Below are 21,190 nucleotides of genomic sequence, written 5' to 3' on the forward strand. Positions count from 1 at the left end.
TCTTTGTTGCATCCACTAGGACACGCTGCTTCCCTCCTGCCCTCACCCTCTTCACCCCATCTCCCTCCTCTGTGACTTCTCTCTCCAGGTGAGAGAAGGGGGGAGGAAAGCCAGGCTCCTGGGCGCCCCCTTGGCCAACCGACAGCAATCACGCCCCATCTAGGAGGTGGGAGGCGGTACCCCAGGCTTAAGGCGTGAATGGGGCAGGAGGTGGATGAAAGACAGCTAGCGCTCCTGGCCTGGCGTACAAAGGGGCCCAGAGCAGGTGTGAGGGGGGCCTGGGGGCTGCTGAGAGGAGAAACTGGATCTGGAGCTGGGGATCAGTTTCACTTGCATTGGTGCAGGTTTCCTTGCGCTTTCTTTGGCTGTCACTCACGCTTTGGGGACAAAGCTCAGGCTGGAGGTTAAGGAGAGGCAGAAGTCTGGGGGTGGGGGCTCTTTTCTCTGCAGGTCAGTCCCCAGCTGTGTCTCCACTTCCCAGGAGGCAGCCACACAGGCCCAGGGAAGCTCAGAGAAGATGGTGCAACAGCGGCATTTTATAGATTAACCCAGTGGAGCCTTCGGGACATAGTAACTCACAAAGGCCACACAGCTTCCAGGAGCCCTGGTTCTGGGGTCAGCTCTTGGGAACTAATTTTTGTATTCAGCCTGTTCTGTCTCCTGGGAGAAGTCCCCATGAGGCAGCTAAGGCTGGCCTGGATCTGGGTGGCACAGGAGAAGAGGGGGCAGGTCTAGGGCCAGGGCCAGACAGGGTGCTTCCCGGACAGGGGTGCCACCACCGGACAAGTCGGGCAGGCAGGGCTGGGCCTACCTGAGCAATGACCCAGCTCTGTGGAGCACTGTCATGCCGAGGGGACACCTAGCTCCTGCGGAACTGCTGGAGGCCATCCCGAACCCCACCCCTGTGACAGCTGCCTTGCCCCTGGCTGTGGAGGAGCCCGGGAGAGGCCAGGGGAGGGTCAGTGATCTAGGTGGGGGTGAGAGGGAGAGGGCCTGGACAGGTAGAGGGGCGGGGAGGGAAGTGGAGAAGGAGGAGGAGGAGGACAAAGCCGGCCTGTGCAGCACCTGGACATTCCCAGTGTCTGCCCTGTCCCTCCCTTATCCTGCTCTGGACCGGGTGGGAACAATGCTCCAATTGAGACCCATAACCCCAGGGATAACATCTCAGTGTCCCCCGGGGAAAGGAGCCAAGCAGGTGAGCCTGGTGGGGGCTGGGAGCCTATTCTACAACAAGAGAGGAAAGACCCCAGGGATGGAGCAAGGGGTCCAGGGGGCAGAGGAGACTTGTTCCCTCTGGGGCCAGAGAAGGGACAGATGGCAGCGGCCACAGCAGGGATACGGAGCCAGACTCCCCGGTAGGGCAGGGGATTCACTTTCCGGTTTGGATGGAGCTCGGGGTACCCAGGCCTCAACCTCTGACCGACCAATCACAGGAGCTGCCAGGGTGGGAAGAAGGCCCCCGGAGATGCGGCCTAACCCTCTCCTTTAGAAGAGGCGCAACAGAGGAGGCAGGGGGAAGACCAAGAGTGGCCTGACTTTGTCTTTTTTTTTTTTAATCATAAAGAGGATTTTTTATTTGTCACCATTAAATGTCTGAATTTTAAACAGATTCTTGGACTCATAACCATCAGCTCATTCAATTTTAGCACCTGACTCCTCTTCGGTCGCTTTTCCAGAACTGCGACCGTCACCGTGAAGCTCAGTGAGTGTTCCCCATCCAGACCTGGGCTTCTTCAGTGTTTGGACTTTTCTGATGAAGACACCATGGAGCAGATAAATCAATTGGCAAGTCTTGTCTACGTCTCTTCCAATGCTACCTGGAATCAATGTCTTGGCTACTTCTTTCCAGACATTTGCCTGCACCTCTCAGGTCATGATTTCCATCATCTTCTGGACTTGGCGGACCTGTTGATGCTCGGCATAGGAGGTCTTTCAGATCTGATCGTTGTGTTTTTTGATACAACCAACACAGAACGGACGAAGCAAATACCCATCAGGGAGTGTTGGCACCAACATTAGCTTCGGTCATGGTCCGCCCACTTTTCACCACAAACGAGCACATTCTGTCCTGGGTAAGGTCCGCACCGTGGAAGTTAGTCAGGCAGCTTTTGCCCTGACCATCCCCAGTAATTAGCTTGAGTTTTCTAAATGCAGCTTCATCATTTCTGCGGACCAGCGGGCTCACTTCAACAACATGATCCTTGAGACCATCAGATGCGATTTTGGCTCCTTACGTTCTCATGACTCATGTTTTTCCAATATTCCTTATACTGATGTAGCTGGTGCCTTCCCATCACACCGATCTTTCTTAGAAAGTGGACCCACCACTTTCTTCTTGGCCCCCTTTCCACAGCCTTTCCTCGGTGCCTGCTCCTGCCCGCGGCCAGGGAGCTGCCTGGAGAGCCAAAGAGGCCGACTTCACTTTCATCCCAGGAGTAATGACTTGTCCTTGAAATGTCTTCTCACATCAGAAACAGAAATGACTCATCACCTGGTTGGGACACTACTGGATTCTCAATCAACAAAACTCAGAATATGAAGCTATATTTGGTGTCATTTTTAAAAAGAAATTCTGTACCACAGATGTCTCCCTTTATTGAGCACCCATCTGCGCTGGGTGGTCCTGGGCTGGGTGACAGGACTCCTGCCCCGCCACGAGGGAAAAAAGAATAGTCTGAGGACTAGCCCAGGCTTCCACTTCCTGGCCGGGTGACCCCGAGGACATTCAACCTCGCTGGGCTCAGTGACTCAGCTCTGAAGTGGGGGCAGAGGCCATAGTGGCCTAACCTCAGTGGGCTTGTTCATAGCCGCCTCCCCTTGGGACGGTGAGGCCCAGCCCCTGTAGCCACAGGCGCTCAGCAACTCTGCCAAAGTAATTTTGAAGAGGGTGTTGGCAATTTCTAGAGCATTAAGCTTCTGTCAACATGAATAACAAACCAACACCATGAAGGAGGACTCTGTTCACAGGAGCCCTCACTGGACACAAAGATGATGAGCACAATCCCCCTGGGGGGGTCACGCAAAGAAAAGAGTGGGGCATCCCAGGCGGGGGCCCCTGGGGCAGCATTCCAGATGGGGAGGCTCTGCGATGCCCTCAACGGATGAGAAGTGTCCTGACGAGCAGCGATGGGAAGATGAGTGTCCTCCAAGCTCAAGGACAGGCATTCAGTCACTCGTGGACTCGCGTGACTGTTGGGTTACATTTGTGGAGAGCCTGCGGGGTGCTGCGGATACAAATACGAAAAGACGTGGACCTGCCCTCCTGGAAACCTTCCCTGCAACTCAGTCCCAGCCTGGGCGGGGGGCACCGGCCAGGGCCCTCCTCGGGGAGGCACTTCCTGAGCCTGGACCGGAAGCAGTAGTTGCACTTCAAGCAAGTTGTCGGCAGGGGATCAGGAGTGCACTGCAGGTGGGGCAAGTGTCTTGTGTAAAAGTGAGTGAAAGCCCGGGATCCACTTGGAGTAGGGCCATTGGTTGTCTTGCTATAGGCAATGGGGAGCCATGGTAGGTTTCTGAGCAAGGGATGTCCACACTCATAGCAAAGTCCTTCAGAGATAACCCTGGCTGTAACAAAGAGGCCAGACTGGAGCAGGGAGGCTGCGGAGGAAGGATGTGCAAGTCCATATGGGTCTCGGTGGGGCCAGGCTCCAGCAGGGAGGAGGGGCGAGTTGGAGATGGCAGGGAGGCAAATGGGAGAAATGGGAACAGCAGCTGGCTTGAGGCCACAAGCTCCAGGTTGTCAGAGGGCAGAACTAAAGGCAGAGGACCTGCCAGCATTCCGGAGCAGGAAGGACACCTTGGCGGATACTTAAAGGAGCTCCCACCCTGTTCAGGGCTCCTTCCTGCATAGCTGCTTGTGAAACTTCTGTGAGGCTCACTTCGTCTCATTTAACCCGTCCTGAGGTTGGGTAGCTCCAGCTGATGGGGAAAGGGCTTTTGCAGGTCCTGTTCAGACAAATATAAAGTGGGTCAATGTCTGGATGGATAGATGGATGCAGAAGAACACGTACGCACAAGGATAAAAGAACAGGCCTCCATGTGAAAGTACACCCAGCCTTGCGGCTCTAACCCTGGTCCTCCCCTTCCAGGCCTTGATCTTTCCTACCCTCTCCTCCAGGAAGCCTGCCCTTCATTCTCCACCCACGCAATATTCTCCACCATTTCCCCTGGCTCCCTAGCTCTGATCAGTTGGGATAGATGTCTCTCTCTGTCCTGCCTGTCCCTTAGTGGCTTGGGAGCTGCAGAGACAGGTCATGGTCTGTGTCCCTTGGGACAAAACTGCATGTCTCCCAGTGTCCACGTGGAACACTGTCTGCAGGGGCTGTCATGATAGGGATGGCAGCAGGATGGGCATGGTCCTCCTGGTCCCCAACATAGGCATCAGTGCACATCGAAGCTACTGGTTTAAGGGTGTGCCCTTGAACATCCACCCAGATGGGCTTCCTCCCCTTGTCCTCAGCCTCAAAGCCCCTCCACTGGGGGGGTGGGCCTCTGGCTTCACGAAGCTCCCAGCTGGGACCTCAGGTACTGGCCTCCACCCTCACAATTTACACAGCTGTAAAAGGGGCTGATGACCCCCTCCACCGGCCCCCCAATCAGCAGGAGGAGCCAAGGAATGCTGGCCAGGGCTTGGCAGGCTCCACATGAAAGCACAGAAACCTGTGAGGAATTTTTATCCTCCTGGGGATGGGGGTGGGAAGGGAGGAATGTCACCTGGAAACCATCCGCCCTTTCCTTCCCTTCCCTTCCCTTGGGGAGGGGTAACCTAGATGCCCCTCCCCAAACTCAACCACGTCCTTTTTGTCTATATTTCTCACCCTCTCCTTTTAAACAGTCCCCTCCTGATTCTCCAGCTAATAATAAATCAATCAATTTCCCGTGTGCCAGGCGCTGTTCCACACTCTGCTAAGTCTCTCCAACTCAACCCTCTCATTATCCCCGAGAGCCTGCCACTCTCATTTCCTCATTTCACAGATGGCAACACAACTGAGGCACAGAGAAGGTAGGTAATTCGCCCAAGGTCTTACAGCAAATAAGTAGCAGGATGTGAGCCTGCACCTTTATCTGCTTTCCAAACGCTCACAAGTCATTTCTTTCTGACCTTGGAGGGAGCTGATCCCCAATTTGTGACCAGAGTGAGTACAGTCCTGCGCGCCAGCACCCTGGGCTGGGAGAGGCGGCCTTCTCTCTTCGCTGCAGAGCTCCAGGCCCGTGGAAAGGGCAGGCACAAGAGGGTTTGCTCTTCCAATCCAGCTGACCCCAGTTAGGGGAGATGGGCAGTCATGCCCCCAGCAACTGTATCACCAAGACGTACAGAGTGCTTACCCGAGAGGGTTCTGGATGTCAGCCTCGCCTCTGCTGCTCACCGTTGTGCGATCTTGAGCGTTCCTTCAGCTTTCTGAGCCCCTCTCTCTTTATTTGTAAAATGGAAGGAGTAATGGGACCTCCTCCCAGAGCAGTTGAGAGGATTAACCTGTGAACCTGTAAAATGCTTGGCCCGGTGGCTGACACGCAGAAGGCCCTCAGTGAAGGTGAGCCGTGACCACCAGCCAGCAGAAAAGTTGCAGTATCGACAAGAAATGGGAAGTGGCCCTGCACTGGGGACAACCTTGCTATCTGCCCTGCCTCCAGGAAGAGACCCAGGCAACACTGCAGCTCCTTTGGGGGCAGATCTGTTGGTGGGGGTGGGGGTGGGGTGATGCAGTAAAGATAGGGGCAGAACACAGCAGCAGGGCACGGACCTCCTCGAAGCCAGAAAAGAACTGGCTTTGGGGTCAGGCCAACTGGCATGCAGTCTTTTACCCACGTGGGACTTTGGTCAAGTGTCTGCACTTGCTCAGATCAGTTTCCCTTCTGCAAAATAAAGACGTTCCCACCAGCCAGAAGGCTAGCCCTAGGTAAGTGTTTACCTTCTCTATTCTCTCTGTCCAGCCTCCTCGGATGCCGCAAAGGCAGCCCTGTCTCCTTAGAGGAAGATGTCTGCAGGCTCCATCCCTTTGGGGAAACAAGGTCAGGCCTCCCCTAGGGGAGGAGCAGATGTCTCTCTCCAGCTGTGTGCTGTTAATCAGCCCTGGGGGAGATCAGCGGGACCCCTCCCCTAGGGATTCAGCCTAAGCGTGGCTGAAAGTGGCCTCCAGCCTGGAGCAGAGGGCTGAGCAGCTGGGGGTGGGAAACATGAGGCTTTCAGGGCACAGCCCTCCTTGGCCCTTGGGGTCTGAGTCCTCAGACTCTGGGCCCGCGGCTGGTGGAGGAAGGGAACACAGCCAGAATTTCCTTCCTCCTTCCAGCCTTCTCTGGCCCCTCCGCTCCTCGATTCTCAAACAAGGCCATTTCCCTCGGAGCGCCCACTATGTGGAATGACCGAAATGACCGTGCCTCCTAACCCTTTTGAAGTACCCTCTTCTTCTCCTCCCCCTCTTCTCCCTTCTCCTGCCCATTCTTCTCCTCCAGGAAGCTTTCTAGGACCCAGAAGACAGTCGTCATCTCTCTCTTGCTAGGATCTACCCTGCCACCTGTGGCTTTTCCACCAAAGGCACTAGTCAGGACTTGATGTTGGACTTGGTGGTTTACTGCACTGTGTACCCCATGGAGAGCAGTGTTGAGGGCACGAAGGCCTCCATGAAGCAGTGTGGCCAGCAGGCTCTGAAGATGAGAAGAGTGGAGCAGGCTCTCTGTCCCAGCGAGATTGCTTGTGGATAGTTTGGTAGCAGAGCCTGGAGCCATTACTGTGATGACAATGGGTACAGCCCTGGTGTCTCAGGACCACAACAGCTTGGGCTCCGGGATTCTCGGGCTCATAGGGCCACAGAGTCTTGGCTCGGAAGGAGCCTCAAGAGTCATCTGGGGTGACTTACCTTCTCCCCTTCTGGTTCCCCTCCTTGCCCCCCTCCTCCAGCTGCCCTTTCTGGAAGCATCAGACCTCTGTGTTCCTGAGAGCAAGGACTCCTCTGGGATAGTTGCTGCCCGTGGGCATTTTGATGACAGGGGTGATCCAGATGAGAGACTAAGCCTCTTCCTGTCCCACTTCCACTCCTAAGAGTTCCATCCCTGACCCCAAGGAAGTGTTGGGACCAGAAGTCACTCCCCATCCCATGCTGAGCTGTTTGCTGGAAACTCAGGCCTCAAGAGGCCTCAGCCTCTGTCCCCTCTCTCTACCGCTCAAAGCCCTGACTCTGAGGACCCTGGGGCTGGGCAGAGCGGGCAAGGGTAAAGCTGGACACCTTCTCTTTCAGGCCTGGCCCATTGTGGGGTCTGGAGACCAAGGCCTGTGGGTGTCTGGCTCCTCACTTCTCCATTCCTGCTCAATCTAGTGGGCTGCCCGCAAGAGATGGGCTTGGGAAAGGCTCATTTACGGTCCAAGAAGTGTGCGGTATGTGTAGAAGTCAGCCTGGGGCTCTGAGGAAGTAGGGGCATGAAGATGAGAGGGCTGGAGGGGTGGGGAGGTAAGGGGGAAGGAGAGACCCTCAGAAGGCTTGCTCTAGGTCCGAATGGGGAGTACAAACTGTTAATATTTGGCTGCTGATGCTGTTTTGGTGTCTAGGAAGCATTTGGGATCCTACATCCAGATGAGGTTGCATTTGGTCTCTGAGTTCAGGGGATTCCTTGAGCTTCCCAACTCTCTGGCTAGGGATGGCCCAGCCCTCACCAGTCAGGTCACTCTAGGCAGTCACTGCCCCTTCCTAAGCTCCTTCATTCTTTTCCCATGGCACTCCTGTCCTGCATGTCCGGCTGTACGGCACAGCCCAGGGATGCGTGAGTTCGCCTAGGTGGGTGGGCTCAGCAGCTGCTTGGGCCCCTGGGGAGAAGGTGACAGAGGACGGGCAGAGCCCGATGAGCAGCCCCCTTGCCTGTGCCCCAAAGCCCACTTGTGGATCTCATTCCACTTGCCAGATCAAAGCCCTCTCTGCTGCAGGCCTCTGAGCCCTGGGGGGCGGGGCGGGCCAGAGCCGGTTGGCCAGGGTGAGGAAGGAACTCTATCTGACAGCCTCACTCCTCTGGTGCAAACACCTGGCCCAAGCCCTTGGCCCTTCCTGGGCCTCACCCTCTCCCTTTCCTTCCTTTCGGGATTGCTCCTCCATCTCCCCTTCCCTGAGCCCTTACAGGTTCCTCTTCCCTCTGGCAGACCCCCAAGTATATAGGTGTTGGGTGCCCATACCAGAGACCCGGTGCCATGGGCTTTGCCCTCATGCCTGGCTGCCCACTAGGGACCTCCAGGAAGAAGAGCAGAAACACGCGGCTCTGCCAGGTGTGGAGCAAGTGGGCATGTCCCCGGGCACTAGGCCTAACAAACAACCTCCTGCTGCTGGGAGCAGAGGAAACAACAAGCCAAGCTCCTGCACCTGGTGCCCAGAGCCCAGGGGTCTGTCTCCGGGTGCCCAAAGCCATGGGGGAAAAGAACCAGGAAAGGGTTGAAGCAGGCTCCCCATGCTCCCCAGGGGTAACAGGCATGACCCCCAACCACCTCCCCGAGCTGCACAGGGCTCTGCCACCAATCTGCCTTCCCAGGAGACATGCCACCTACCAACTGGGCACATGGCCAGTTATCCCCAGCTCACTGCTGCAGCCGCAGCCCCCAGGCAGGACCCGCTCACCTCACAGAGCCTCTCCTCCTTGTCTTTCCCCAAGAGGCAGGGCCATCTCGCTCCTTTCTCCAGTAGGGCTTCCTCCCCTCCTTCCTAGCTCTGTTCCATATTCCCCCCTCCAAGAAGTTCACTGTGGTTTCCCTGCTTTAGGTTGTTGCCTGCTCACCTCCCCCGCCCCTTGCCCCATTCACAGCGAGCTAGATTTCCAGCACCTGCACTGCGTACAAAGGAACCACAGGGTGAGGAATGGGGCTTAAGGGAGTTACCGTTGGCATATATTCTTCCCCAGGGGTTTGTAGCACTTCACGGTTTTTATAACACTTTCCCTTACACTGGCACGAATAATCTTTACTATAACTAAGAGGGGTAGGCAGGGAGGTTTAAGTATCTACATTTTTATAGAGGACACTAGGGCCCAGAGTAAAGGAGGAGATGTGTCCAAGGTCACGGAGCCTATTAGGGGATTCAATCACTCCAGCCTTCTTGACCTTCCCTGACGTCGGGTTATCAGACTCTTAGGGCTCATCAGTCTGGGAGGGCCTCCTGGTGTCTCCGTGCGCGTGCGCAACCAGAGCGGGGAAGGGAGAGGCTCAGGTGAAGAAGAAGCTGGGGGCCACGGCCGGTGGGCAGCGTGGGAACCGGCTGGGAGTGCGCCGGGCCGCAGCGCGGGGAGGGGGCGCCACGCTCACCGCAAGGTTCCACCCCTCCGCGGGCGCAGACAATGGGGTCGCTGTACCCGGCGCCCCCTCCCACCGCTGGGCGGCCCGCGTCCGCCCCCTCTCCCCAAAGCTGCTTTCAATTTAAACGCCTCCAACCAGCGGGTGCTGCCCCGGGGGGCGCGACCGCAGCGCCGAGCGCCCCTGTAATTTCCGTGGGGAGCTGACCGGCTCAAACACGGCCCCGCGGTGCCCCGACCGCAGGCCCCGAGACCGGAGACGGCGCCCAGACGGTCTTGCCCGGGTCGTGGGAGCGCCGCTGGGGCGGCCTCCCCTGCGCTCCCAGCCGGGCTGGCCTGCCTCTTCCAGGCAGCCCACTGCCACCAGGGAGCAACTGTCCCAGAAAGCCTGCGTGTCTTCCCCAAACCGCTGTTTCCCTGAGGTCCCTAGCCTCTCTAAAAACCTGGCTCCCTTTTGAAGAGCGGGGAAACTCGAGGAGATCGGTTCAGGAGCGTCCGTTCGGTTTGAAGACTGTGTCTCCACATCAGACTAGAGGCTCCCTAAGGGCAGGAGTTGGCTCTGTTCAGACTAGGGGGCCCGAGGGGAGGGACTGGGCAGCGCTTCCCGCATCAGGCTGGGGAGATCTCTGGCTGCAGAGGTTGGGGTCTCCATAAAAGCCAATGAAACACTGTAGAGCAAGGAAGCCTGGTGCTCAAAGCTAGGGTAAGTTTCTTTTGTCTTTTTAATTATAAACTAATATTACTACTGATTACAGAATAATAGTTTCCCCAAAGATGAGGCTCCAGAGGGAGCAGGCTTGTCCCACCTTTCTTCTCTGCCCTCCAGTCCACAAGCACCTGGCTCCCAGCACCCTACCCCAGAACCGTCGGGAAAGGAGCGGACGCTTTCCCTGTGCTGCCCGCTCCCTCCACCTCCTTGGAAAGTGACTCTGGAAGAATATGGGCGACCTGAGCTTTGGCTCCTGCTTGGCCTGCTGAGGAAGTGGAGGAGGGTCCTGCTCCCCTTCACTCCCCCCATCCTAGAGAAGAGGGGACTCCAGCCTCCTGGCCTCCAGAGAAGTCCCTCACTGGATTGTCACAGGAGGAACCCGTTGGCGAGGGCCTCGGACACTGCTCCTCCATCCACAGATCCTGTCACTTAGCACAGTCAGGAAAGGGCCCCTACACACCCGGAATTGCTCCGGGGGATGAGTGACCGCTGGGACCGCTCCAGGTTGGACCCTGAGTTATGATGGTGGGCATGCCTGCCAACGCTTCCTCTGGCCTGAAGCACTTATTCCATCCCCTGCTCCCCTCTGTCCGAAAGTTATGCACCCCCTGCCACCCTCCCTCCCAGGAATCTTGGAAAGGGTGTTTCCAGTGAGTGCATGTGGGTGTGTTGTCTGCAGGGCCTGCTTTCCCTGAAGCGCCACTGCTCTCGGGCCTGTGTAAATGGGGCTCCATTGGAATTTTCCAGAGCAGGGTGTGTGTGTGTGTGTGTGTGTGTGTGTGGACGGAGCTCAGCTGGGGAGCCTGGCTTGTCCTGAATGCTGTGCTCCACCTTGTTCCCTCCCCACCATGTCCCGAACAGCCCCCTCTCTCCAGTCTGACTGTTGTGGTGAAGCTAATCAGAAATAATTATGGGGGAAGGAGAGATCCTTAGAGAGACCCCACAGAGACCACCTCATCCGCCCTGGCCCGGCCCTGGTGGCCCTGGCCCCCAGGGCCTAGGCCTGGTAAGGGTGAACCTATCACCACCACCCCAGCCCACCGCTCTCCCTGCCAACCCCTACCCAGGAGCCGCAGGTAAGCTCCCACATCTGGATTTGCCTTAATCTCCCCCCAGCTGTTCCCACCCCACTCCTTCATCCCAAATCTATTGGGGGCCTCCTCTGGGGGCCACACTGGGCACTGGCCTAGACTGGTCCCTGCCTTCATGGAGCTGTCTTTGGACTTGGGTCAGTGTAGACATTGCAGAAAGAAAGGCACAGTGGGCGCCCAGACGGGGTGGGCGTGGGGCGGGGGGAGGGGGGCTTCAGGATCACAAGCCACTCCTGGGAGGCCCTCCCTTGCCACCACCTTGCCGACTCGGGGGAAGGACGGGGGAACAGAGCACACCAGCTCCAGAAACCTGTGAGGATTTCCTGCCTCCTGCATTCCTTACCTGGCATGGTGGCACGGATACCGCCTCCCACCCAGTGTAGACGGGTGTCAGGCCGCCCCTGCTCTGTCTCCCTGCCCTGACCACTGCCCTCCTCCATCAGACTCCTGAATCTGTGTCAGTTCTCCCTGCTTCCTTGCTTGGAAAGGTGGGGGGCCCTCAGCAGTGCAGAGACCTCAGTCTGCACCGCACAGTCACCGCCCTGGGGTTCAAGGCCCTGGGTTGGGAGAGCCCTTAGAGACCACAGTGGTCAGCTGTCTCCTCTCCTTCATGCACTAGAAGACTGAGGTTCAAATGGGCAGAGGGATGGGGAGAGCGCAACTCCTGGTCCAGTGCTCCTTCTGGGGAGTCTTCCCCAACCCTGTCCTGAGGACAGTCTGCGTCTGCTCCTCCTAGACCCTCTCACTGTGCCCAGGAAGACAGAGGAACAGATAGGGTCTGTCTCCACTGTCTCACCTTCCTGCCTGGGCCCGGACACTGGGCAGTGGGAGGGCCCACAGGGGGCTCAGTTGAGGGTCTCTAATTTGCTTCTGCCCCTTAATGTCTAGAGGAAAACAGGCCTCCTGTGCCCCAAAGATTGGGAAGCATAAACGGAGGTCAGTGCTGCCCGCCCCCTACCCCCAACCCCCTACCCGGCCCGGAGGTGCCAAGGTGGTAATTAGGCTTGGGGGTGGGTCCTAGAAGGATGGGGGTGGGGGAGCGGCCATTATCCCCAGGAGCTGAGTTGGGCAGAGGAGCTGTGTGGTCCAGGCAAATGGGTGGTTTGTAGGTGGTCTGGGGAATGAATGACTGAGTGTTTGGGAGGGAAGCTGGTGGGGAGGGAGCAGAGGGAGGCAGGGAACAGCCAGCGGGATCAGAAAGCAAAGCTGGGGAGTCTGTACCCAGACTCACTGGTCTGGGCCCCAGGCCATGTTCTCAGGCATCACCATGGAGAGGACCATGAGGCACATGGGGGGGTCTCGGGGATGCTGCCCTGGGTCTGTGACAATGGTACACATGGGCAGTCACACACATGGGGGGCGGGGCAAGCTCTCTGGTGATAATCAGGGGCTACCATCTCCCCACCTTCTCTCTCAGCTTCAGGAATGGCAGTGAGAGGAGGTGGGCAGAGGTGGTTCAGTGCAGGGTCCCTGGTACACTGTGGTCCCTTCTGCCCCTTGGTCTCCACTTGAAGCTCAGGTCCAGTCCTCACTGCAGGGGAAGTTTCCTCTTGGGCTATGAAGGACCCTTTGATTGAATCCCTGCCCCTGCCCCGAAGGAGCTGTGGATCCTTAAGACAACCCCTTCCTCTGACCCTCAGGATCCCCCATCCACTGCGTCTGATGGTCAATTGTACCAATGACTTCATCATCCCGAGCCTTGGTTTTCCTACCTGTGAAAAGGGGGAAACACAATATTTAACAGTAAGGCTGAAACAAGCCAGCCAAGGATCAGCGTTTCTGAAATGTCTGTTCCGGCAGTGACTAACAGCCCTCAAGTTGCCCCTCCTGCATGGAGGCCGGTCTCCTCCCTAGCATGGCTACCTGAACCCAGGACCTGGCTGTGATCCCTCGCATAGGGTCCAGGACTATGGCAGACAGGCAGTGGGGTAAAGAGGTCACTGGGGGGTAGTTGCTGGGACTGTTCAGTGGCATCCTGGGCTCATCCTGGCCTGGGGCACATCCCTCCTCCCTGCCCTCCCCACCTGCCACCTGTACTGCCCACATCAGTGGTCCCCTGGCCTCTGTGGTGAGACTGTAGTGAGACTACCAGACATAGCTCTTTGGAGGAAAGGAATGAACTGCAGGAGCGGCCCCATCTGGGCAGCCTGCTGGGGCACCTTAGTTGTCAGCCCACATGGACAGGCTAGGCCTCTGTGTCCCCGTGTCATCCTGGGACCCTCAGCACCCTGGGAGCCACATCACAGCAGAGGGTGCGTCTCCATCCCCAGATGGGGAAGCTCCCTGAGACTGAGGTGGGACCCTCGCCATCAGACCAGAGGATTCACGAGGGGGGAGCCTGGCACCTTCATGGGTTTCACAGCCTCAACCCACTCCTTGCGCAGATCCAAAATTCACCACTGATGGGAAAGTCCCGGGGGGGAGCTAGAGGGGGCGGGAAAACCTGGGAAACTGCCTGCTGCCCTGGGATCTAGAAATGGCTGGGGCTGGGGAAAGGCAGTATGTGCGGAGAAGCGGGTTCTAGATTAGGGTCATTCCCAAAGCAACCTCCCTCCTTCTCCCATCCCTCCTCAAAGCCAGGCAGCCTAGTTCCTCTCTCCTTCTGCGCCCAAGGAGCTGGAGGGGGAAGGAACTGCTTGGCATTTAGAGGCAGGGGTGCTACCGAGGGACAGAAGAGCACCTTCTGAGACCTCTCCCAGACCTGCAGTGAGACCAGCAGAGCAGCCTGCAGGGGGCACTGCCCAGGGGTTGGTCACATAAGGAGATGGCGTTGGAAGACATCAGATTTGGAGCTAATGACACCCATGGCTCCCGACACCGCCAACAGCAAGTCTTCCAGCAGGAAAGAGAGCCCCCTCCGTTTCTTCCCCACTGTATCCAAATATGGATCACTGGGGTTTGGAGAGCTAGGGGATTAGGTGGGAGAGGAGCTGAGCCGAATGGAATGCTGTTTCCTAGGCCAGAACTGGGAGGACTTGGAGTCGTTTAGACAGGGAGGGGACAGGGCTTTGGAGAGAGGGAATGACTGAAAGACCATCTCTCCCACCCCTCACTGTTGTGCCAGACCGCGCTGAATCCCTGTCGGAGAGCTTCTCCTGTTCTCAGGTCTACTTCAAGGCACATTCAATGCAGAAGTCTTCACATCCTCAGCTCGAAAATAGAAGCACTTTGACTAAAGGCCTTCTGTGTTTCAGACCTACTGTGTGCAGCACAGTAGTGTTCTAAGTGTGAGGGAGCAGTGCTCCCTCAGTTCTCAGGGTCTAGGGGCGACAACACACAAGACGGATTCCAGTTCAAGAGAGAATGACAAGCTAGCAGAGACACCAAAAAAATCTGGGTGTGCAGACAGGGAAATTCGTCCTGACTAAATATCAAAGGGGTGACCAAAAACACCCCAAAATGCCTCTTCTCCTGGAAGCCTTCTCTGAGTCTCCAATCTGCATCTGTCCCACGCCATTATAACTTCTCCTTGAGTTCCTAAAGACACCCTGAACTTATCACAGCCTGCAAGAATATATTTATTTATGAGATTATACGATTAATCCTTCTCCCCTACAACACCCTAAGTGCCAGGAACGAGCTGGTCTGTGGGCCAAGGTGGTCGGCCATTAAAGTGCATGGCAGGACAAGGGTGAAACGAGCCACGGGCTGGAGTTGAAGGGGGCGGAGTACATACTGGGGGCCCAGGCTGGCGAGGTGTGTTGGCACTAGATCAGGGCAGACTGTCAACGGCAGGCAGCACTGGGACTTTATCCTGCTGGCAATGGGGAGCCATCAAAGGTTTTTGAGCATGGGAGTTGCATGTTCCAACCTGTATTCTGAGATCCCGCTTAGTGAGGTGCGGAGGAGGGTTGGGGGGGTAAGGGGTGTGCTCCCCTGGAGCCAGGGGAACCAGCCATTGTTGCAATAGTTTCAGGGACTTGTTAAAAAGGGCCTCAATTGGCCCTGGCTGGGTAGCTTAGTTGGTTAGAGAGTCGTCCCTGATATTCCCCCAGCAGGGCACAAACAAGAAACAACCAATGACTGCATGAATACGTGGAACACAAATGAGTGTCTCTCTCTGTCTCTCAAATCAATCAGTAAAAAAATTTTAAATGAGTCCAGAGCAAGCAAAGTGGAGAGGAAAGCAGGCTAACGCTGCGGAAGGAGTGGGGCATGGTGACTGGCTGGATGATGAAGGAAGTGGACATTAAGGATGACTTCCGATGTCCAGTCATGCTGTCTTGGAGAGGGTGGCACCTTCAAGGGTAAGGCATGCCTGAGGCCCCAGTTATCGAGGGAGATGGGTTATATTTGGACATCCAGGTCAGGCATGGAGTCCTTCCTGATGTCCACTCTCCAATCTCCTACTACAGCCAAAGCCTATGTTGTCTGTCCCTTCAGAAGCCCAGCTTCAGGGTGGCACAGCTGCCCCCCTACCCCCCACCGGGGGTGGGCAGGCTCACGGAGACCTCTGGTGGGGGTAGAGTTGGGCGCCAGGCCTCCTGGCGTCCTGCCCCCTCTTGGCACTGCCTCTCACTGGACCTCTGTCTTCCTGCCTCTCTTGGAGCCCCCACCTCTCCCCAGGGAGGCTGGGTAAGATGGGGGAGACATGGGGGCCCTCCCAGACGGTGGCCCAGTTCAGTGAGGCCCAATACAGTGCTTCGATCTCTGGGGCATTCACTGGCAGACAGGAGTGGAGCAGGGTGAGGAGCCTGGAAAGAGCTGAACTCAGAGGCAGCTGCAGGTCCCAGCGCTTTGCCCTCCTCACCCTGCCTACCCACCCGGGGGATACCCTCTGCACACCGGGGTCTTTGGAACTCTTAGCAGAACCAAAAGAGAGGAGGGCAAGTGACACACAGGGTCAGTGGGGACACACTGGCTCCAGAGTACAGATAGGGAGCACAGGCCTCCTCAGGACACACATCCTGAACCGTAGGTAATCAAGAGGTCAACACAGCCCCAGACCCTGGAAGTGGAGCCCATGCCTCTCCAGGCATCGCAGAGAGCCCCGCAGTGGGGCCGCCATACAGGCAAACACCTTTCTGGCAAAGCCCCCACTGAACAGAGATGCTGCTTTGAATTACCTGGACCAAAGGAAGAGAAAGGGTCAGAGAGAAAAAAAAAAAAACATCTCACACGGTCCCTAGATCTCAGAGCTCTCCAAACTGTGTGTCCTGGGACCCTCCCTAGGTCACCGCATGAGGTTGGTCAGAGGGAAAGGGGACCTCACCCCCAATTCCAATCGGAAACTCTCCACTTTGTTTGATTTGTATACTGGGCATCCGCCTGAGATTCGGCCTTGGGGGGGGGAAATGTGGGTTGTTGCTAAAACAGAAACAAATAAGTAACCACCCATTTTGAAATCCTGATGCTGTTTTTTCAGTCTGGAGAAAACAGGACTCGGAGCCTGCTTTCCCTGAGTGTGATGGCTGAGCTGACCCTCTCAGCTCTTTTATGTGTGTGTTGGATGAACACATGAACTTCTGGGCTCTCTGTCCAGTGCTCTTGAACTCCAGGAAATTTCCAGAAGAGAACCCATCAAAATGGGAAGGTGACTAGCACTCAGTGGAGAATCTGGGGGCGGGGGAGGGGGGGAGGCGCAGGGAGAGGAGGTGGTGTCATCTGTTATGGAGAGTCCTGTTCCTTCGAAGTGTCAGCCCTGGAATCGCAGGGGCTAAGGCCAGTGGGGGTGGGGGGAGGATGCCCGCCTTGCCCCAGGCTAGAGGCCGCCCACTCATTAGCCTGCAGGCTCAGCCTCCTCTCCAACCTCTGGCCCCTCTCAGTCAACGACCACCCAGCAGCCTGCTGCGGCAGCGGCGGCGGCGGCGGCAGCGAAGGGTGTGGTCAAGAAAGGGTTAATCTGCAGCGCCTTTCATCAGCAGCTTGGCGAGCTCCCAAGGCCCACAGGCTGGGTACCTGGGCGCCTACCTCCGTCGGTGGGGCGGAGACGTGACCACAGGGCAGCCCTGCCGTCTGCATTCCTCCCGCGTGAGTGCGTGAGTGACGGCTGCTGCCTGCCTGAGTCCCGGGTCCTCCCGCCCAGCCCCGCGCACAGGTTGGGGCGTATGCCGGGAGGGGAGTGGCCAGGCGCTCGAGTCTCCTCTCCTTTGGCCGAGGCCCTTGCTCTGGAGCCAGACCCCTGCTAAGAGAGGAACCAGGAAACAGAGGATGCACAAATACACCCTGTCACCAGGTCAGGATTCAGGGATGGAGAGGTGACCTGGGCTTCCTGGAGGAAGGGTCAGGACAGAATAGGCACAGCCAGTCCTAGGCTGGGGTTCTGGGACTTCTGCCTCTGTCCCTTGTGTTCTCCCCTGCTGCAGCTCTCCACGTAAATTTCAACCCTCCCATTACCAGCCCTCCTCAATTCCTCTTCCCTGAACTCACCAGTGCTTGCCTTTGATCTTTCCTGAAGCCTGGCGGTGGAAACAGGAAGTCACCTTTGGCTTGAAGCAAATTCAAACAGGGTGTACACTGGCCAGCACTCCACCTTAGGCTTCCCCAAGATAGAGACCGAGAGTGTCAGGACTGTGGGGCGTGTCCTGCTCTCTGACACAGTCGTGGGATTGCATTCCCTCCACCCCTGAGCCTGGGAGCACTCCGAAAAGGCCAACAGGACTAGAGAGGGGCTTCCTAGAGGGATGCTGGTCCTAAAGAAGAGCCTGCTCCCAAAGAGGGGCTCTGCCCAAGCTCCAGCACCGCTCAGCCAAAACCAGTGTACCAGGCATCGCCTCCTGGGGGATGCCCCAGCGTCAGCCTGTCCACCGGGCCCTCTGCTAAGGGGCCGCTTAGGGCAGCACAGAAAAGGGAGCTGGGCAGCCTGTCTCTAAATTCCACAGCCTCCCAAGTGCCTCTATAGACCCGGAGTCATCAGACCCCGTAGGAAACCAGCAGAGAATCCTCCTGAAAAAGTTCCAGTCCCCCTTCAGACTTCCTTTGGAGCGAATTAAAAGCACAAGCTCGCCCTGGTTTGGTGTAGCTCAGTGGATTGAGCGCGGGCCTGCGAACCAGAGTATCAGGGTTCGATTCCCAGTCAGGGCACATGCCTGTGTTGCAGGCCAGTTCCCAGCAGGGGACTCATGAGAGGCAACCATACTTTGATATTTCTCTCCTTCTCTCCTTCCCTTCCCCTGTAAAGATAAATAAATAAAATCTTTTAAAAAAAGTGCAAGCTCTTGCTCCCTGCTGCTCTCTGTTCGGGTTCTAAGGGCCCTGGTCAGGTATGTGGAGGAGGAGAGAGGGGAGAGATAGAGTGGGAACAGGCTTGTGGAGGAGAGGCAGTGAAGGCAGGGGCAGAGGGGGGCCAGCCCCAGAGCAGCCCACCGTGGGGGACAGTGGGAGCAAAGCTCTGCCTGCCACTGTCCCTGCCTCCTGTTGTCCCTCAATCCCTTCACAAGGCCGCATCTCCTTTACTCCTTGGCTTCTTGAGGTTCCATTTCTTTGACGCCAGTGAGAGCANAGAGATAGAGTGGGAACAGGCTTGTGGAGGAGAGGCAGTGAAGGCAGGGGCAGAGGGGGGCCAGCCCCAGAGCAGCCCACTGTGGGGGACAGTGGGAGCAAAGCTCTGCCTGCCACTGTCCCTGCCTCCTGTTGTCCCTCAATCCCTTCACAAGGCCGCATCTCCTTTACTCCTTGGCTTCTTGAGGTTCCATTTCTTTGACGCCAGTGAGAGCAGGTTTGGTCTGATATCTAGCCCTTCTCTGCCTTGGGAGTGTTGCTCCTCCTGCTCCTCCATCCTTAGTTAATTATGTAATTACTGTCTGGTGAGTGGGGTTCAGGCCACTTTCGGGGGAGGAGCAGCAGAGTCTCCCCAACGTGGGGCCGAGGCCTTACCCCTGACCTCCAGAAAACAGCCATCTTTGCCCAAACAGGAGATGGGGTGAGGCAGTGGGGGCCGGTGGTAAGAGCCAGGAGACCCTGCCTTACTCTCCACTAACTCAAGCCTGGGGGCGATGACTCTGTCTCAGTTCTCCCATCTCTGAAATGGGTTAATAACTCCAGACACCACACACAGGGCATATTCTGAAGGCTCAGGTGTTAAATAGAGATTGGGTGCTGGACAGTCAGTGCCCCCACCCCACCCCACCCCTGAGAGCCAGCCAGCCAGCCAGCAGGGCTGCTGCGACCACACCCGAAGCCCACAGTCCTCAGCACGAATGAGACAAAGAACCAAGCTACCACTCTCCCTGCCCCACTGGCCCTCCAAGTCAGGCCATCCTTGGCATTGCCTTGAAAAGAAGGCTGACGAACCTACAAAGGATAGTGTGCCATCAGGCTAAAATTAGAAAACAAAGTAAAATCAAATAAAGAATCAGGCAGCAGACGTCAAGGAACTGGTTTCCCCTCACCCCTTCGCCTGGTCTCTGGGGCTCACATTTAGGTCAGGTGACTGGCATCCCAGTGTGCCCAGGACCATGTTGGCTTCAGCACTGGGAGTCCCTCAGCTCTGCAGGCCTCTTACTCTGGGTCAACCTGGGACAGCGGGTTGCCCTTTCTCAGGGCATGTTGGGAGATGAGGACGATCACAGGTGTCTGATTCCCTTCTCTTTGCCACTTTTCTTTAGGTATCCACATGGCCATGGGAAAATGCTGAAGGCCTGAGAAGTTTCCACTTCCTGCCCCCGAAACTATATGACATCACAATGAAAAGCAGCCCCGTTCCCCTAGTCACCCCTCTCCCTGGAGAATGCTCATCCAAGGGCTGAGGTCCTGGACCCCATCACACACCTCAGGCAACAGCAGAGCCCTGATGCTCTTGGGCAGCTGGGGAGAACCTCCCAGGAGACGAGCCCCAGGTTGCCGTCTGGTGGTGATTCCTTAGGGAAGAGATTCACCCAGGGAACCTCCAGGTCAAGCTCCTGTAAATAGCCCCAAATTGCCTTTGACACAGGCAACCTGGGGTCACTCCTGGGGGTGGAAGACCCAAGGCTTTGAAGGACACACTCCCCAGTGGCACTCACTACCTTGAAGCCGCTACTGGGGCTGAGCCCTCCTGCTGGCAACAGCCATCCACAGGCATTCCTAGGGTGGCTGCCGCAGTGGATCTCTGGGAGGGGAAGCAAAGGGGTGAAGTAAGTGGCAGCAGGCCCCCCCTTTCACATGCCTAACTGTTTTCTTTTAGGAAACACCAGACCCATGCCTCCCCCACCACCACTCACACACTCGAGCCTCTGTTACCCTCTAAGTGCAGCCATCGTGGTGCAAGACGAGAACTCAGGGTTTGAAGGGGACCTGGTGGGGAAGCGCAGAGGATGCTGCTCCCCAGGCCCCACCCGCTGTGGAGACACACTCCCCCCCACACACACACCCACAGAGAGAGGGAGCACACAGGTGTCTGGGCACCCTCATGGCATCAGGTCAGGGGGGTGGGCAGGCTGCCTGGCCTTGGGCCTCTCACTCAGAGCCAGGCCCCCCAGGCTGGCCAGGGAGCTGTCAAATCCCCCACTACAGAGACAAATGGAGCCGTCAGAGAAAATAGCTTCTAATGGGGAGCAGGAGCCAGGCTGGGCTGGGCTGGGGGGAGGACTCTGCTGGCCAGATGTGAATTCTTCACTAATCACACCAAATTGGCCCAATTTGTTCACTGACACGCGGGGGGACCAGCTTCATCTTTCTCTCACCAAGCAGGCTTCCCCCCCTCCCGCATGGAAGCACTTTTGCTCTAGGGCTGAGGCTGGCCAGCTGACAGCAGGCCGGGGGGGGAAGGGGTGAGGCCAGATTTACTCACACCCCTCCCTGCAGGAGCAAAGGAGCTGCCTTGGGCTTGCCTCCCTTCCATCTCAGCCAGCCCCCTGAGCCCTGGGCACCGAGGGCCACGCACTCTAAAGACCCTGGGGAGGGGGGTGAGGAAGAGAAGGTGTCTAGGACATCTGCGTCCTTGGCAATGGCGGGCATAGGCAGGAACTAGGGTACTGGGGACATTCGTGAGAAGCTCAGGGAGGGGTCTTGGAAGAAGCTAGGGGATCGTTTAAGACAAGATGTTATCTGTTAGAAGCAGCCGAGTTCAGCAGGTCCCACTAGGGCCACAAACTCTGAGCATGCTGGTAGGAGAGGCAAAAGAGGGCCCTTGTCCCCTCGCCCCAGCACGGGGCCAAACTGACCCCTGGATGCTTACCTTGTACCAAAAAACAAACAAAAACACCCAAACCCG

General features: G+C 57.1%; 1 pseudogene; it reads right to left on the reverse strand.

The window, feature by feature from the left end:
- The window catches only part of LOC118977997 (40S ribosomal protein S3a-like), a 33,634-nt pseudogene extending 21,286 nt beyond the window's left edge, over window positions 1-12,348 (reverse strand).
- Window positions 12,349-21,190: the final 8,842 nt, after the last annotated feature.

The sequence above is a fragment of the Sturnira hondurensis genome, unplaced genomic scaffold (genome assembly GCF_014824575.4).
Source record: "Sturnira hondurensis isolate 20B ecotype Veracruz unplaced genomic scaffold, ASM1482457v3 Scaffold0021632, whole genome shotgun sequence".
Classification (NCBI taxonomy): domain Eukaryota; kingdom Metazoa; phylum Chordata; class Mammalia; order Chiroptera; family Phyllostomidae; genus Sturnira; species Sturnira hondurensis.